General features: G+C 37.3%; 1 protein-coding gene across 1 annotated transcript in view; it reads right to left on the reverse strand.

The window, feature by feature from the left end:
* myocd (myocardin) overlaps positions 1 to 20,286 on the reverse strand; it is a 133,942-nt gene that overhangs the window by 97,237 nt on the left and 16,419 nt on the right. Inside the window, exon 2 of the mRNA XM_036572948.1 lies at positions 17,222 to 17,527. The gene's annotated coding sequence lies outside the window, so the exon portion shown is untranslated. The remainder of the gene's footprint in view (positions 1 to 17,221; positions 17,528 to 20,286) is intronic.

A 20,286-nucleotide genomic window follows, 5' to 3' on the forward strand; every position in this document is an offset into this window, starting at 1 on the left:
TCGATTTGTGAACATAATCTGACCGTGTGGTGTTTTATTCTGTGCGTGTCTTGTAGTGTGGGGACTCTGATGATTGAAGCATGACTAAGGACAAATAGTGGACTATGTTATTATGTGTGGGGGTTGTTCATATTTTTAACATTAGTTAGGTTTTTTAGGTAACACTACTTATAGGCTACCTACACAGGCACTTTAAAACAAAGGCAAAAACACTGAATAAGGTATTTATAAAGCAATGCTTGTTATATTTAGAATGACCTTACTCACAAGAGGGCATAAGACGTTCTATGAAGTAAATGACTTTGCATTGATGGAAGAAGGCTTAACCTAAAGTTTTCAGTTTATAACATTGTTATGAAGCATCATTCTCAAGTAATAGATCTGACAAGAAATAGGCTTAGTTAAGAACACCATATAACAGTACTATGGAAGATTTTGATGTCCTCAAACTTAAGTGATTGTGTTTATACATATTTTCCCATTTGCATGACTGTACAAACACTATATGGGTTAATACAAAAGTATTGTCGTTACAAAAGTCGTTACACTGAGATCAATAACTGATCATCACATTGGTTTATCAGTCTACTCAGGCTTTAGCAGAGCTCAGTGCCACTTTTATTAATAACTGATTATATTGATTTATCAGTCTACTCAGTCTTTAGCAGAGCTCACTGAAACACTGAAATTAATACCTTTTTAAAAGGTAAATGTTACTTAGATTGAATGCAGATGCTTAATTTCTGTATTCTGAATATGTATTCCTAATACCTGTATTCCATCACATCCCAACCCTTGTGTTAATGTTGCTAAAAACTTGCCAAACAAAATATCGCAGTGATGAATAACAAAAAAACACAGCTAGACATGTGGCTGTTTATTAGGATGAATAACGTTATAAATGGCTTGTAGAGCAGCAAAAACTCTGGGTAATGGAAACTCAAACTGTGGAGCAGTGATGCCCTTCGACAGCAGGGGGTTCAACTTCAGTATCATTTACTTTTTCCAACTTTAAGTTCATCACTCTTCAATTTTGACATTTGTTCACAACAATAGCTGTCTAGCTAGCTAACTTACTTTTTTTTACATTATTTTGATTATGTGTTTACATTTTAGCTGTGTGCATATTGCAGATTGCTCAGTAAGCAACCTCGGTTGAGTAGTTTAAGATTTCCTAACTGAAGATGCTGTAAGATAACACAGTTCATTTGTAAATTAGGATGAGATTTGCTCCTGTAATATGAATTTGTGAAAATTCTAATTTTGACCTTTACATGTTAACTAAGGATAAGAAGATTCTGAAACACAGCACCTGCCTGATGTGTTCCATTATTTGGAAAGAATGCTCTGTAATAGAGTTACAAACAGAGGAAATGTCTGTCATTTTAGTTCATATGACTGCACTGTCATTCATTTCATCAAACATCTTATGTCATGTAGCAAATAGTGCTGTAGGCTGTTCATAAAAACTCAAGTACTGTTTTAAAAGTGTGTTTTTCAGTGCTCATGCATGTGTAATAAAGTTCCAAATAAAGACAGATTTTATGAATCTAGTAGTGTTTTTTTTTATTTAAGAATTGTAAACTTTTTTTTTAAACTGTACTTCAGAACATTCTTATGAACTTCCCAATGTTTGTCTTAAGGTTCTTTGTAGTTTTTTCTTTGAAAGCTTTTGTGAATCTGGCTCCAGCTCTTTTGTTTTCCTCAGCTTTGAGCTTTTTGCAGGTAGCAGCGTTTGTAGATTTATGGTCAACTGTCTTTATCCTCCAGTTCTTTTTTATGCAACAGTACAGTACATGCCGTGTCTCCTTCCTCCTGTCAGGCTCTTTCCCATGGAACTGAGCTGCAGCTCCAAGCTTCTAGCACCACCTGAAGTGCATTACTCTTCTCAAGCACTTGGTGATGAACCTCTGAACTTTGTTTTTGATGCTGTTCCATGATACAGCCAACACGTTGAGTGGTGAGACAGTGCTCCACACTCAATAACTTTGAGAGGCGTTGTTGGGTCATCTCCATAGCCTTTATGTCTTTGACATACCATTTGATTTCTGTGCGACTGCTATTTTACATTTTACTAATAGGGCGAACCACTTCCCTGCAGGTGATGCAGCACATAACTAAAATAACTGACTAGAATCGACACTTCAGCCATCAATCTTCAAAAAATCCAATCTGCATCAAAGCGCCCCAAAGTCACAAATCACCTTCCTGTTAAATCCAGAGCAGACATTACCTGACACGTCCAAAGACACTCTCTGTCTTCAGCTAAGCAGAGAGGAATGTTCCACCAGCTTATTCTGTTTCTCTTACTATAAACCATAGCAGAGGAATGGTTTTCTTCTCTGGACAACAAAGCTGAATATTGTACACTGTGTATGTGTGTTTAGATTACTGTCAGGCTCTTTATGATCACTGGAAAGAGGAAAGTTTCTAGATTCTAAACTTGTTGTCTCTGTCTGCGACACTGCTATCTTGTCTTCGTTCCCTCTCAAGTTTGGTCAGTAAATGATAAGTGGGAAAAGTGGAATTCCTCATTCTGTGATACTGGACAACGTTTCTTGGGTACATACTTAAAAAAGGGGTTTTTGTTGATGACGTGTTTTAAATATAGCACTGATTAATGCAAAGGCTTAGTGCTAGGTAGGGTCATTACTTTACACAGTAAACCTTTTATAGCTCTCTTGGCGAGAGGCTACAATGGTGGATGAGTTGGAACATGCAGCCACTATTGCTCTCACTGACAAAGACTGGAAACTGCGTCCACCTTATTTTTATGTTCAACCTGCATTTACAGGATTTTCATCTTTCAGCTCAAGAGAACCTCGCGTTCAAATGATGAAAACAATGTTATTGAATTACTAAAAGTAATAAATACAATTCACTTATATATCTAAAACAAAATGAGTAGCTTCTTAAATGGAAATAAATCTTTTTTTAAGGTTAAGTTTGAGCAAAAAAGATGATCAAATGTAATTAATTGCAATTAAGTATACAGAAGAATATGATTAATCCTGATTATCTACTTTTTTGGCTTGACACCCTTAATTTATTCTAATGTCATTTAAAGATTTTACAGGCAAAACACACTTACTGATGAGATTAGTTTTATCAGCTGCCTTTTGCACAGTACTATATCTGTCCAAAAAACATTAAAGATATAATAAAAATTGGCAGGCATCATTGCATGAGAGCAGAAATAAAATGTAACTACTGTTATTTACTCTGTTATATCAGTACAATTTTCAACTAATTAATTTACAACTAAATCGAACTAAACTCACTGAACTCACGCAAGCTTGTTACTAGGAGGCGCAAATAAACAAAGGTGGAGTGGCTCGCTGCTGCTGCTGCTGCTGTTTTCTATACTGTTTGCACTGGCACAGTAAAGAAGCAGCAGGTAAACATATTTAGGTGAGGGTCCTGGATTTAAAAATGTGATCAGTGTGGAATTTTTAGAGTTTTTAGAGTTTTAAATGCACATAACCCCAATTGTGCTCATTTCGACTCAACTCATTAAAAAGGTTCGCTCCACATGTGAGTGACTTTTTGCCATTTTTCTTTGTTTACTTGCTTGTTTTCTTCTTTTGCTCTCTCAATTTTCATTGGCTGTTGCAAGAATCCATTCAGATCGAGTCATTGACCAGTTTACACTACTAGATTACGCTCAGAGTCAGGTCGAAAAAATTAAACATGTTTGATAAACTCTGACTGGTCTGAAACACGATCGGAAGAACAAAAATCTGAGTCTGTGCCCCTCACACACTACTCAATTCCCTCTTCAACTGTTAACACCGACTGACCTAAAAATCTGCAGACTAGAGCCAACAAGCACAGACCTGGCCACACTGAGAATTGTGGCTTAAATCAGAGTAAAAGTCGTGTAGTGTAACCTGGCTTTAACTGTCATTACATTTTTGCCTGAAACGGCATACCCAGAGTAAAAGGAGCACTGTTTCCACATATTTTGGGCTACAGTCATGATCTCAAGTCTCTCAAGTCTCATTTGAAAGGTAATATTCTTAGGTTGTTTTCCCAACCAGTAGAATAATTGTATGAATTACTGACAGAGGCTAAACTGGAGGAGTTCTGCCTGACTCAAAGATGTCATTTTGGTTGCTGACCCCTGCCCATGCTCAAATGAGCATTTTTTTTTTTATGCTACTTATAAACTTTAAGCATTGCAATTTTTGGGCCTTCTTGTATTTCAAAAAGCATATTGATTGTTCAGCTCAGAATCGAAAATCATAAAGAATGAGAAAATACATAAATTGTTACACCCCTATTTTTTTTATTTAAGTTTCTTCTGTCTTACTAACATATTTTTACTTCTACGTCAGTCATTGTTTCATTGGAGTAACAATACTTTTACTAGAGTGTGGCTTCAGACTGCTCACCTCTGCATGAGACTCACTGACTGACACTGATTTGTAGCTGTTGTTGTTTCTAAAGCAGCTTTTCCAAGTTCCTTTTCTTGGTTCATTTCAGGTCAAACTTGAAAAATGCTTCACAAACAGAAAGCAATGCTGATAGCAGATTCTTAAAAACGATGGTTCCTCAAGGCCTCTTAGCTTGAACATATGGTTCTAGGAACAAACTTTAATATGTACAGAACCTTTATTATGTGAAAGCTCTACAAACTTACAAAAAGTTCCTCACATGCATTTCATTTACAAGAATGGCTCCAGTGAAAGGTCTCTGTGTGATTTGTTCTTAAGAGGCTCCGGTTCTTAACCCTTCTGGTTACACTTCATGCAGAGAAAGGGATAAGTCTACATATTCTACAGCGCTCAGTCTGACGTTAATAACTAAGGAGCTGTTTCAGTGCAGAGAATCTGAGAAATGCAAACAAAAACAGACGTGGGGAGACCGGGGGGATGTTTTAGAGGCTCTGGATCAGCCTTATTGGTCTCCTGATGCTGAAGGGTTTGAAAACACGGCCGCAGCTTGAGCTTAGACACGGCAAAAGTCACCTGACCCTGACAAGGGACGGGGAGACGAACATTAATCTGAGAAATCGGGCCGGAAAGCCGCAATGTAAAAAGCCATTTTTCATAGCTCCTGTTTTGACATAAAAAAAAAAAATCACATAGCAAACGCTTAAAGACGGAAACAGACAATTAAAAAGATTGTTGAAAAAACAATTATAAATTTGACTGGAACACGTGAGGCAAGAATTGAAGTCTGTCAAGTCCAATCGGCTTTGTTTCTCTAATTCTGCTTGTAGCCACGGGCATGTGAGCATCTAATGGACCTTATGGAAAAATAAATAATTAATAATATTGCTGTGATTAAGATAATGCACAATGATAAGAATGTTCACACACAAACATTGCAGTGTAATCGCCCTCAATCAAGTGACGTGCCAACACAAACATCTGACTCTTCAAGTAAGCTGGAGGAGGAGTCGCTGGGTAGGCCACAGCTCAGGGGAGACTCGGTTTAGCACTAGAAACCACAAAGCCTGGGTACGTTATGCAACATGAGAGCTTATTTTGACATTATGAAAATGAAGCTTCTGAATAGCGGGTAGGAAATTAAGCAAAACTTTGCCAGTTTCGAAGCTGTCCCTCGCTGTAATGATCCGAGTTCAACCTGGCCACGTTCAGAGCTTGTGTGTTTAACACTTGAGCTAAGCATTTAATTCCACACAGCATTTTCCAACCTTTTATTACGTTAAGAGACTGAGATAAGAGGCTGTCATTAAAACATCCTGTTTTATTAATCTCTTGAGTGTTGTGTGATAAGGGGCTCATGGAAGAACACCTTAAATTCCTGGCAAGGTGAAGAAAAGTGGACATAGATATAGAACAAAATAGATTTTCTTGTGCTGTTTTGGTTCACTACGGCCTTATTCTTTTACACGCACCCCTCCGAAATGCTCATCAATATCGCATTGACAAGTTAGGCTGAAGCATGGAATGATGTTTGTGCCTTCACAGACTGATATAATCAGATAAGCACACTTGTTCCCATGTGATAAGGGCTCCCTTAAAAACAGTTTAGTGGGAAATGGCTGCAAAGTGGTGCAGTGACATTGTTTTGCTAAACCATTCTGTGATGACAGCATTTGTTTACTAAAGTGGGGGAGGTGGTAGTGGTGGTCACTGCTGAAGCTGTAATGATAAATGAAGTTCACAACGTTTGCACATACCGCAAAGCAAAAAAAATAAATAAATAAATAAATGAATTGAATCTGTGAAACCTGATTATCTTCCAGCTAATCAGCTTGCAATGTTATTAGTTATAAAATTAATTTGGCCAACTGCACAAGGCTCATTTGTTAGACTGTCTAACAGTAGCTACAGTGCAATCCATAAGTAACTGGACAGTGGTTTTTATTTTTTTATCTCTGTATCTGAAATTATTAAGAGGTAAACATGCTAAATGTCAATTTTAATTTGAGAGTAATTACATCTATACTTGATCATTAAGATAGGAATCAATACTATTTTTCAGATGGGTTTAGGTCTGTAATGTTTATAACACATGCGATAAGAAATCTCAGTATAAATTACAGAGATAAGAGGAATTACTAATTGTCTTCACATAAAAAAGTTTCCATTTTTAATACGTTTGGCTGCTCAGCAGTACAAAACATGTCCAAATATTTAAATTCATTGTAATTCCACTTATCTTGACCATCTATGAAGCTGTCCTACGTGAATGCAATGAATCTTTAGCTTTGTGATCAGCTTGGGAATTCATGGTTGACAACACCACATAAAATACATTAAAATGAATTTAAACATTAATTTTTGCCATTTTACATGTTGTAATGTTTGAAGTGGTACAATATATCTTGGTTTGATTTGGTTCACAGAGAATACAAATAAATGCTTCCTTATGGGCCTTCATACAAAAACAAGAAAACTTAATTTCCACAGGATATGACAGAATATTTACCATACAACACAGCAATTCACACAGAATGAATATATTCTGGGGTAGTTTTACATTTCGGTAAAGTCACGACAAATTTATTGACATTGCGGATTTAGACAGTACAGAAATTACTGAGGAATACCAGTAATAATAAAAACATATTGAGACTACTAACCTTACAGTCATTAGTTCTTTTATTTCTGGGGTGCAGAGCCTATTCTATTAGACTATTCTACTGAATTAGAAAAAAAAAAAAGTATTCAGACCTTCAATATTTACAATGCTTGAATTAAGATGGTAATAAGCTAAATTTATGCAAAATCATAATTTATGGTGTACTTTCTGTTGGGAGGTGGCTGTCCCAAACATAGCCCCTCAACTTGTGAAAATAATATTTAAATACTTAATAAAGATAACTAAGGTAAAGGGTCACTGAAAGTGTTTTGAACTCTGACTTTGAACCAATTCTGTAGAATGATCCATATATGTAAATGGTCTTTGTTCTGGTCTGTACAGCAATGCAGCTGTAGTAGGAAATGACATCTGAAGAGGAAATAACTTCTAATAGAATCTGCCAATATAACATGATTATTATAGCTTTTTCCCAATTTCTACTATCAATCAGCTGCTTCTGTCCCATATCAGATAGTGTGACTTCAATATTTCAACTCTAGTAACTCTCTCTATCACTTTTCCACTCTCGGTTCTCAGTTTTCCTGCCCTCCATCTGACTGCTTTTTCACATCAAAACCAGACAGACTCTTCCCCCTTTTTTTGGACTATTTGGAAGGCACCCAAAGAGCTCACAGGTGCAAAGCGCTGATGTCTGACCTATACGCCAGTATTTTAAAAGGGCTGTGTAGAGTGTCTGTGCGTTATATAGAAGCTGACTTTTCACAGGCTATAATGATCAATGCCTTTTTTTTTAACACAATAATATATGCACATTTCTACTTGCTCAAAAGCAGCACCACTGTAAAATTATTCATCTCCAAAGTGGTAACTTTACAAACATTCTCAACGTGAATGCATCTTAATGTGATAAGATTTTATTCCATGTCATTTTCATACATAATGAAATGATCATAAAATGCAACTGTTCTCAAATGGTATGGAAACAAATCTCAAAAAAGGTGCTGGGTTTAAAAGGCACCATCAACAAGCTCAAGACAAAACAGAAACTGAAAATTCAGTCTTGAAGAGACTCACTCACTACATAACAACAAGTGTTATTAAGTCACTTAAGAAAACTGAATTTGGAAAATGATGACTTGCATATTGCGGCTGCATCTCAGCCTACTTTGTACCGCATCTTCTCACGCACATATATATCTGATCCCATAGAACCTAATCAGTGTTCTTCTGAGGGTAAACATTCTTTCAGAATGTGTTTGAGGCTCACAGCTGTGTCTGCTGTTATTGTTAAAGGAAGTCTCCCTCCAACACATCTTCTGGGAGCCTAATGTAAAATTATGCCTGGTTTTAAAGGAGGGAGGAAAATCCACGCAAAACTGGTCATTTTCACTCACACTGTCAGCCGCATTATCAGTGTGATGTGCATCGTTTACGTGGCATGTGTACTGCAGCAAAACACCTGTTACTGATCTGACAATAAAGAAAACATGTTACATGTTATAACCCTTGTCATTTGCTTTTATTAAAAACAGTACAGAACACAGCAAGATAACTGGAGCTTTCAAACTGAAGCTAGACTCAGATGACTGCAGAAAGCAATGACAGGTGGGCAAAAACTAGCTAGATTGCTTGTTAGCTTGAAACTGGCAAAGGCCACGCCAGCTATGTTGCATGGGAACGGGAACTAGCTACGAGCAGGGAAGACGGAGCAGTATTTCAAGCCTCTAACCAACTAAAGTTGACAGGAAATGTGGAAAAAGTTTAAGCAACCATTCCCCCTATATTTGATGGCAACAGAGGCTGATGACAATGAGAGCAGTCGAAAGGTTGCACTGTTTCTAACCGTGGTGGGAAAGCCGATGCCCTGGATGTCTTCAACTGCATGCAGCTAATGCTGGAGCAACAGAAAGACTGTGTGCTGGTAATGGAGAGACTTGAATCAAACGTGCAATTTTGGAGACGTCACCAAGTCGCTGATACGCGACAGTATAGTGATGGATGTGTGTGATAAAGGACTGAGAGAAAGGTCACTCGGGGAGTCTGATTTAACTCTTAAAAAGGCAAAACAAATTTGTCAGGCCAGAGAAGCAACACAGAGCAGAATGATAAGCATGGACTGTAGTCATTGGAAGGCCTTTAATAATAAAAACGGACTGTGCATCAAGAGCAATGGGAAAGTGGCAGAGTGGCGAAAAAGCACGCGACGAAAAAAGGGAGAGTGCAGAGAATCGGCACTGCTCACACTGTGGAGGTAAACAAATCACGCCAATGCCCAGCATGTGGCAAGGAATGCATACTGAATCATTTCACAAAGATCTGCAGACAGCAGAACAGCAAAAAAATGTCCACTTTGTTGAAGAGGACAACAAAGCCTTGGGTAAACTCTTTGTAGAGATGGTCTCAGGAGCAGGACAATAAACTGCTAGGTACACAGTCAACAGAATGGACTTCATCTTCAAACTGGACACTGGAGCACAGGCCAATATTTTGTCAGAAATGTGCTGGCCAAGTTAGACATTGAACCAGGTGCAAACAATAATAGGAAGGATATGATGTTCATCATTTACGTGATCTGCATGCCACGTGACACAGAGAGTTATGCAGCATGTAGACTGCAATGGTGATATTGAGCTGACAATAAAGAAAACACATTATATGTTATAACCCTTGTCATTAGCTTTATTAGAAAAAGTACAGAGCATAAAATCCTTTATCTCCACTCAATTTTTGTGAAATCCTGCTACATGGTGCTCAAATGCTTATGCATGAGGAACCAATGTGCAATTTTTTCATGTTCAAGGTAAAATGCTGGTTGAAGCCACACTATGTAAGTTCTGGCGTTCCGGGCATTTGGAGACCTCTCTGGTGGAAATGTGTAACTGCACACAATGGCTCATATTTATTTAAGAATAATAGAATTACATGAACTGATCAACCTGATCTCAGATCAGTGTTCTTACTTTTAAATGCTTGATAAATATGGGAATGTGTGGAAGAACATTTCGTAATGTCAGTTGTGCTCCGGACGCTTTCCCAGAGCAGACAAATCTGAAGAAAGTGAACATGTTGAAAGAGTATTCAAAGAGAACTGGGTCAAAACCTGATGAAAGACGTGTCATTCCAGGATCTACTATGTCATCATATCTTCATGAACATATAATTGATTTTGCATTTAAGACATAAAGATCAAGCAAAGAGCTCCTTTTAGAGCCTGTACATGTGTAGGACTTTTAAATTACTATTTTAGGCTTTACAGTTCACAGGGTGACTCACAGCAGCACATACACACTATATTTTAGTGTATTTTTTCTCCTGAGCCAGTAATGCTACTTCCTTTAGTTTTAACAACAAAATCTTACGTAGTGCAGCTTTAACTAAGCCAAAGTTTGGAGCCAAAATTGTTCTTGGGTGAAATAAAAAAGTATCAACATTAAAACATACTAAAATATAAAAGTGTAAATTAAATGTTTTAACAAATAAAAATTGAAGAATCAGAACATGCTTTTTAAAAATTAACTTAATTAACTTAATTAACTTTAAAATTAACTTAACTTTTAAAAATTAACTGGGAAAAGGCTAATCACCCTCTATATCACCCAGACAACAAGTCTTCCTTTACTTAAACCCTCTCAACTCTTAAACGCCTGTAAAATTCTCTTGAACACTATAATAAATTTCTCATGCAGAAATAATGTAATATTGTTGTAAGCAATGCATTCCATGGGGTTATCACTCTATCTCTGTCCTTTAGCAGCTCGTGCTCTCCATCTTCCTGATGCCACAAGTGTAGTGTGGTGACTAATATGCAGTACAGTTTCTTGCCTTATTAGCATAGTTGTGTGTAATTCAATGATATAAATTTAACTGGATGTTCTAATGAAAAATTTGAATGCATGGGAACGTGCCTGATTGTCGAGAGAAAAAGGAAAACAAGACTTGCTTGTTCAGACCACGCTTTCAACATATGAGAGGAGACTGTATGACTGTAGAAGGGAAGAGAACTCGAGTTCTGACTGGCTTCAGATCCAGGTTGAAAGGCTGGAGCCCCCTTTTTGATGAACAGAGGTAGGACTGAGAGATGGGAGAAGGTGGAAAGGTGGTGGGGTACAAAAACTTCAGCACAGGAAACGGAAGGTAGAGATGGTCATTTATACAGTACTGTGCAAATTTCAGGGATCAACAATCATGCATTTAATTTTCAGTCAAAACAGCCATTAAGTACATGTTATTCATTTTTCAGCATCCAAAAAAAAGCAGAAAACATGTTTAACAGAAAACTTTCACCTCCAAAATTTAGTCTTAGAAGTCGGTTGCATTTTTTGCTTCTCACGATCCAAGTAATCCCAAACACATTCAGTGATGTTGAGGTCTGGACTCTGGGGTGGTCAGTCCATTGTTCTGAGAACAACAGCAGCTTCTTTATGTACATTCTTTACAGCTACACATCCTTTCAGACTCATAGTGCTGAGTTGTGTTCTCACAGTGGAAGCATGGACAGAAACACCTGTGGATGTGTTCAGATCTAAAGCAAGAGTGGAGCTTGATTTTCTCCTCTCTCTCAATGCTGAAATCTTTAAGCACTGTTTATCTGATGGCGATCGTTTTGGTGGTCTGCCAGGTCTTGGCATGGTATGATTTCCTAAGACTGGTGTGTCTCATTTGCATGTCCCATTTAACTTAGAAATTCAAGTTTTGGTTGTTTTTACTAGACAAAAAGTAAATAGTAGGTGGTCTCTGAATTATGCACAGTACTGTAGGATGTTAGTTTGGAAGGAGGAAGAGCTTCAGGTATGTCCTCCTCCCAAACTCTCTCAAAGATCCATTTTGAGATTTATAAGGATTACTTTGAAGGTCTAAATGAAAATATAAGGAGAAAAAAGACATTTTTCTTTTAGACATGTCATTGAGTATGAGCGCTCAATTTCAAAACAAGCAGTACACATTACAAATATTCAATTTAAAAAAAATATATTATAAGAAACAAAACTTTAAAAATACATCAACAATACGTTCAGTTACTTAAGTATTTTCTAACCCTTGTAGAACAATTTAGAGTTTAGAACAATGACCTTCACACTAAATCAATCATTTCCTCTTTGTCCTTGATAGATGACACAGTCAATAAACGGTGTCTCAAAACTGGCGCTCAATTATCACCCTGAACACTAATGAATCATTCAGCCACAGACACAGCCACAAAGGAACCAAGTAGCATTCAACAGGAAATATCATCTAAAGCCACTGAACCATGAGGTCATTTGTTGCCATAACAGTTATTAATCCTAGTGGCCGGCAAATGGACATTGCACTTAAGCTGTGCAGACTGCCAGAAATGCACAGGGCAAAATGAGTCATAGACAGCAAAGAGCTCTGTGGAAATTAAAGCAGTCTTTGAGTACATCTGAAACGCAGTATCTGATGAACAGAAAAGACGCAGGGGTGACTAATGCATCCAGGGCTGACTCACTCCCCAGTGATGAAGACCAGTGAAGCTTCCAACTGCTGCAAAACTTTTCTAATTACCATTAGTTTCTCAAAATAAATATCTGATATATGATGTTTTCTCCACCAAAAAAGGCCACCAAAAACTTAGCATGTGCAGATCCAGTTCTTCTAGAATAGGTGGATTTGCATCACTGCCTAACTAGTGCAGATGACTGAGCAGACTGGTGTAGGACATTTCTCTTAGTAAAAATATTAAAGTAATATTCCAGCATTTTTCAACCTAATCTCTATCTGTTGCATTTGTAACATATGTTCAGTTAGCACAGGCAGTGCTTATGCATTTCCTTACACTTGAAAATAAGAGCAGAAAAACACAGAATTCACAACTCATTTATAACAGAAACCAATGGGCAGATGCTGAATTCCGTCAGTAAACGTCTATGTGAATAGTTCTATTTTTGAAGACCACTTTAATAAAGCCTTCAGTAAAATGTATTTGTAAATTAAGCTACAAGTCTATAAAATTCATCTTTTCACAGATGGGACTAGTTTTTGAGAGGGAAAAATGTATGGTAATTTGTTACTTGCATAGTGGTGTTCGCAGAGTTTTGCCAGTCTCCACCTGATCACGCACAGATGCCAGAAAATCTTAAGGATAGAAAACATAAACACAATTGCATATTTTTCTGCTCCAGTGTCCAAAAGTGGGATGAAATGTAAAACCCACAATATATTTAGAATAAAACATAAGGATATAACCTAAAATATCTTTGATAATACATTCTCTTATCTATGGTCTGTATTTTTGGAGTTTACTTGTTTCCGTATTGATTTTCTATTGTATTCTTACAAAGTTCAAATGCTTATTCACAGAATTTTGATCCTGGTTTGTAGTGTAAGAGAGTTTCGAGTCAACGGTGAGACCGCACTCACTGTAGACGATGAGAGCTGGATTGGAAAGATGGGGCGGGTTGCAGTTGTACAACCCACCTTTATTTTCTATCCTTCTCAACCTTTACAGCAACACCACCATGGTGCTTTATACTGCGTCTCATTTATGTATAAATGGAACATTAGTAGTCATGAGTCCTGGCTTGATATGGTCCTTGTAGTGAATAAACAAGCCATTTGGTGTACCCACACCAGTGTCCATGTTTCTGCCCATGTGTGTCTTTGCTAATTCCACTTATCAAGGCTACCTCGAGCTCCTATTCCCCGCTCTGGGTAAGAAGCGTTACACTATACATAGGGAAAGGCTTCACAATGACTGACCATAGTAATTAATGGTATGACATAGCATGCAGCATATTGGTGCTCTTGGAACAAATCATCAGATTACATAATTTTAAAATGCCATCTGCCATTTACATTGTGTTAAAATTTTATGATGCATGGAGAAACAGCTCCAAAAATGCTTGACAAAACATCTTAATACCCCAACAACAAACTGGACCTCAGGTTTCAACCGACTACATGGGCAACTGCATTTTCACTTTCACTAAAACATGACTGATTGACTCCACTCAGCTAAACAGTCTAACCTCAGCATGTTTTCCACTGTTCATTGTCTGTGCTATTTACCTGTATACATTTTATGACAAAAGAAGGATGTCAGAAGAATTCTAAATGCTGTATAGGTATATTGTCTACTCTTACATAGCACATTAATATTTTTGTTGACTCAAAGCCAGTCAGAGAGTCAGTGATTGAGGTGTTTCTCATGTTTCAGTCATTGACCATATTATATTAAACTGACATGCTGAAAAGGTCTTAGAACAACTAAACAGCATGCATAGCCCAAAGTGGTTATACAAACATTCAAGATACAGTGTTTTAACATAAATCATCTCAAATACATCTTTTACCACAATTAGCTAAATAATGAGGGGCTAAATAATGTGCAATAAAATGTAGATGCAAATATGTATATTAGTAAACTAAATATAGTCATACAGTGTATGCGCTATCCAGTGAAAACAAAGTTGATTAATCACAGCACAGTAAATGCTCGCCACCAGTTCAGATTTCAGATGATGGCTAATTACAGTGCATACTCTACACATGTCATATCACATCTAACCACTGCATGATTGCATGTTTGTTTTCTTCTCTGCAAGGGGAGGGAGGCAAGTTTTGGGAATATGCAAGGAGAGCAGCCAACACTGCTAACGCTGCACATGTTTTTATTCTGCAATCGCTGAACTCAAACTCTCTATGAGGGCCAATTATGAAAGCATGCATTGTAAATAAAAATATATGAAATGGTTATGCAAATGCAATTAAACTTATGCCTCCCATGGCAACAGCAGCAGAAAGAGAACATCTGTTCTTGTGCAATTCGCTGTAGAAAAGCCATAATATACTTTGCATGATGATGGATCAAGTGCATTTTGTTTACAACAATACTTCTAACTTTTACTTTTAGGTGCAAAAAGAAAGGACTTTGGAAAATGCATGGAGTTACCTCTTTGCGTTCTTTATCCGCACGTAAACACGCTATCATGTGCAAACTGATGTTGTTGTCTTTAGTGTATTCTTTCACCAAAATATTTACCGCATATTTGGAGGTAGCAAAGTTGTCGTGCGACCACAAACAGATGTTTAAAGAGCTTACTGCTTACCTAAGCAAACGATTTCAAACCACAAAGAGAAAATACTTATTCGTCATGCTAACAACCACGTCAAGCGCTACGGACTCCAGAAATCTCACTGCATATGTGTAGCATTGGCCAGGTGCCTCACACTGCAAACAAAGAAATGACCCTTTGAAAACACCACTGATGGTCAGCTGGACGGGGCTGATGGAGGGATTGTTGTCCACATTCAGCCAAGCAAGTGTAAAATGCTCTAAAGTATTTCTGTAGTGAGGTGAAATTATTCAATTTGAACTCAATCCTTGTTAATCCCTGTCATAAAACTAACTGTCAAGCAGAATCTATAATGACAACTTAAAGCATTAAGTGCACAGTAGCAGAATAAAGTTATTACACACTGCTGAAGTTTGGCTTCGTCTCGCCTCTTCCCTTTGATGCTTTATACCAGATTTTCTCCCCACGAAATACTCGCACCTCCGACAAGGTAGATGCCCTTATGAGGTAGAAGGCTTTTGTTGATAAAAATGTGATCAAGTGAAACGCTGTAGTAGTGGTAATCAGACCAGTGTTCAAAATAGACTCTTTCCATTTTATCTTTAGGGCATGAATACAAACACAGTCTAAAGTTGGAAGACACCTTTCCTTTATTTTACAACATTTTAGATTTCAAATGAATTGTGAAGACATTAAAACTGTGAAATAAAACACAAAGCTGTACGTAAAAATCTGAGCATGTAGCACTGGTGCTATAAAATTTGCAAGTGTTGAAGAAGATTTTTTAGGATTGAGATTAAAACAACAAAAAAAAGGCTTCGATGAAGTATAAATCTTACTAAGTGGGGCCTGGATAGCTCAGTCATTAGTGCATCAGAGGTTTAAGTTAAGTGACTGAGACTTGAGTGAAGGTGCACTAGTGAATGATATCAATAGCTCTGCACACAACTGGTGTGTATGGGAGGGTGACTAGAAAGAAGCCACAGCAAACCATGTCTGGAGTTTGCCAGCTAAAATGTGAGATAAGGTTTTGTGGTCAGAGAAAAATTGAGCATTTAAGCCAAAATTTAAAACATTTAGTGGAAACCTAACACTGCCCATTTCTCAACCATCACCATCCCAACAGTGCAGTATGGCGGTGGCAGCATCATGTTGTGGGTATGCTTTTTCTCAGTAAGAACAGGGCTTCCTGTTAAAACTGAAGCATGGGTGGATGGAGCAAAATACAAGGAGACACTGTAAGACAACCTGCAAAAAAAACTAAAGCCAGGAGAAACTTCACCTTTCAGTCAAACATTGATCCCAAGCACAAGGCCAAAGCAACAAAAGAGTGGTTAAACAACAAAAAGATGGCCAAGTCAAAGTCCAGATCTCAAACCAATCAAGAATCTGTGGCACTATTTGAAAACTGCAGTCCACAAGCATCATCAAAACAACATCTGCCAGGAAGAATGAGTAAAACACAGTGAAACTGTGTGCAAAGCTGGTAGAAACTGAATGGATTGAATATTTACGCAAACAACATTTTTCAGTTTTTATTTATATTTAAAGATCTGCTGACAGATAATGAATTTTGATTTACATTAAGAACATGTTGATTTGCAATAACAATACTGGCTGAAACAATCAGTGTCAATCATAACCCAGATGACTCTAATGACTTTTAATGGGGTTGAACACTTTTGCAAGGCACTGTACTTTCAATCAGGTGTGTATTGTGTCCAGTTTTCTTCAGTAACACTGATAGAATATATTTTTTATATTATATTTTTTATATTATATATTATATTTTTAGATTTTGATATCAAGAAAGCTGCAGTGGTGTCTGTTTTATCTCAGCATGGCCATCTTTTTGGAGAGGTGTGAATTGTTTTCACAGCAGGGGCTTCTCACCCCTCCCCTTTCAGCCCTTATTGCTTGTTAGCAGCTCAACACAGAGTCACAACATTTCACACAGAGAGAGCCAACAGTGTCCTAGTTAATCTGATAACAGTGTTAGAGGGAAAAAGGTTTATTTGTTTATACTGATTAATCAGAGTTGATTTCTATTCTGCTGGAGGAATGGCCACTAGGGGGGCTGCAGAGAGAGGTTACATACAGATCTAAGAAGATCTTATATAAACAAATGGAAAAAGGCTGAGAGATAAAGTTATATGATGTAAGCCTCATACCTGGGAAGTTTCATCTAAACCCAGTTGTGCTGAGAATCATAACTTTGGTCAGGCAGCCTGTGGGCATGTGTTGCTCTTCAGTTCAGTGTAAAGATGCAGTCCAGATCTGATATAATAAGGCCTTTCCTCTCCAACCAGTCTTTCTCCCAAAGTACTGTTCTTGACGCTCTCAGTTTTCCACAGACACGTCAACTCACCACTTTTTTCACAGCTTTTCTTGTAAGGACTACAGCCATTGCTACGCAAGTCCTTCATTATCAGGAAGAGTGGGCCTGGGAAATCATCACAGTGAATGAAGAAGCATTTCTGTGGGAAGATAATAGAAAAATGAAAAAGTTATTGCTTCTTACTCTTAGTGTTGTCAAAAAAATCTATATTTTGTGATTCATCTCAATCCTGAAATTTTGAAATTATATGAACACACTGACAATATGCAATACAGTATCATGTCTATTCATATTCTATTGCTCTTGCTCACTATTCTGTTGACACACACAGGCTGGTATAAACTCACACTGCAGAGGGGTAAGGCTGCAGTGTGAGTACTGACCTAGTCACTGTAAAACTGAAACAAACATTGGAAAGCCCATAGAGGTGCAAGCAGGAATTAGCATTATACTAGTGGTGGTATTTGAACGAACAAAGGCTACCTATGAGGGGAATTAAAATGTTTCTGCATCAAACGATGCTATGTAATAGCATAACAGGCTAAAATATTCATCACTGCATCTAGCTCTTAGTGTAAACAATGTAAAAAATCATAAAATTACTGGGGTATCCACTATTGTGTACTGTTTAGTCAGTGTGAATGTAATACAGTGACATCCATTACTGGTATTAGATATATAAAGATATATATTAGATACATATAAATATTAATTTAAGTGTCAAAGAAAGTTTCTTTAACATAATGTAACGTAACGAAACGTAACATAGTATAGCACAATGTGGCAGAAGGCAATGTACTATAACATAATATAACATAGTTCAACGCAATGTACCGTAACATAACGTAGCATAACATAATGTAGTATAACATAATGTAGTGTAACAAAATATAGCATAACATAGTGTAACATAACATACCATAACACAATGTACCATAACATAACATAGCGTAACATAATGTAGCATAAACATGTAACATAATATAATGTAGCATAACATAACTTAGCATAATGTTTTTTTTTAGGAGAAACAGTTAAAATTCCAAGAAATATAGTGTGTTTAAGCTTACACAATTGGCACAAATGACACAAAAAAAGTCAATTTTTTTATTCAAATAAAATAATGAATAATAAAATCAGGGGTGTAAGTGTTCCACTTGCTTTGTTGCTGAGGTGCCTATGGTCCAGATGATTTTGTTTATTTGTTTCTTTTTAACCCTGTTTTTTATTGAAGACACCTCTCCCTTCCCAGTGTTGAAGATGGTAATGAATATCTGTATTTTTCTATCATAGTGAAATTGCAGTACCATTAACACTACATTATATACACTTATTCGCAGTGTTTTGTTTACACCATGAGCAAAGTAAGAAAATTTGAAAAGATTATGTTGTTAAGAATAACTGCTGTCTTCTCTTACTGCCTTAGAAGCTGCATTCCCCCTTCCTACTGGAATCAAGGCACTGAAAAGCCTGGAGTGATTGCATACTTTGGGTGTTGACTGGTTGTAGTATAGAATCTGGGCATTTTTATCTACTGTTTAATCAGTATTTGGGCTACTATTTCTGTACTACTGGGAGTAAAGTATGCTATTTTGAATCCATCCATTGAGTTTAGAGGCCCTTTGACCAGCTGTACTATCATAGCATCCCAGACACAAGTTTGAATAGTTACGTAATGCATTTTCTGACATATCTGTTACTCAAGCTTTACATGCTAAGCGACCTATTGCAGTCCGCACGGCTTAAATCAACAAAGCCCCACATGATACACATTAAAGCTCAACGTGGTTGAAGCAGATGTTCTGTCATTTGCATAAGTGAAGCACATTCTTCGTTTTTATCACGGCGTGCAAGAGCGGAATGATACAATACGTCTTTACCACAGACCCGAAGGGCAAGGCAAACCTTTCCAAATATGATTTTTTAAAAAATGTGCTGATTGTCTGATGATAATGCCAAAGCTCTAAACAGATAAATAAACAAACTGTAGCATGCAACTTACAATTGGAATCTCGCTGGCAAGAAAGGACTGCAGCTTGCTGGGTTATCTTAGCTTGCCTACCGGCCTATGGGCGCACATGCATTCAGAGAGAATGATAAAGAGGAAATGTCAGCGCTGTCTGACAGTGTGCAGAGGGAAGTGGTAAAGTGACATTCGCCTCATCACTGTCAGAGTGCAAGAAATTTTGTTTTTACCAAAGCATGCAAACAAACAAATACATTGCACTCTGCAAAGAATAATCTATATTTAACAAGATTCGAAAATATGCAATGGTATTTTTTAGAAGAGAAGGAAAAAAACGCAAGTTTAAGGATTGTCTACTCTATTTAGGGGGCCTTAGACCCCCTGTTCTTCATCTCAGTCCCCTTGAAAATAAATTAAAATCCACATTTTTGATCAATTTCTCTTTGTTTTGTTGCAACACTGCAATATAACAACCAGCAAGCTCCTTCAAGTTCCCCTTCCTTCTGCAATTTTGTGGTTAGAACCATGTTGAAGGTTCTGGCATGAACCTTTACATAATCAACCAATGCTGAGTTTGAATTACCAGTGAGGCGCAGGAAAAACCTAATATCATGTCATAAGGACTAGGACATTGTGCAACCATTTATTAGTCAGCTTGTGTAGGTTCTACATCTATCTAACCAAAAAGAGGAGCATCGAGATCAGGCCTTTTCAAACACAAGGCTCATGTTCAAACCAAAAAAGCAGGATGTGCTTTTTAGGCAGCAGGGAAACACATTTAATTGCCAGGTAGGTGAAGACAAGACAGCTGTTTGAGGCAATATAAAGAACAGATGACATTTCAGTGTCCCTGTGATCATTAACCCTTCATGGCCTTAACAATAGGGAAAACTAACTAGCAGAATGCTAGCTTTATCACACTGATCTTTAAA

Source organism: Colossoma macropomum, unplaced genomic scaffold (genome assembly GCF_904425465.1).
Source record: "Colossoma macropomum unplaced genomic scaffold, Colossoma_macropomum, whole genome shotgun sequence".
NCBI classification, from domain to species: domain Eukaryota; kingdom Metazoa; phylum Chordata; class Actinopteri; order Characiformes; family Serrasalmidae; genus Colossoma; species Colossoma macropomum.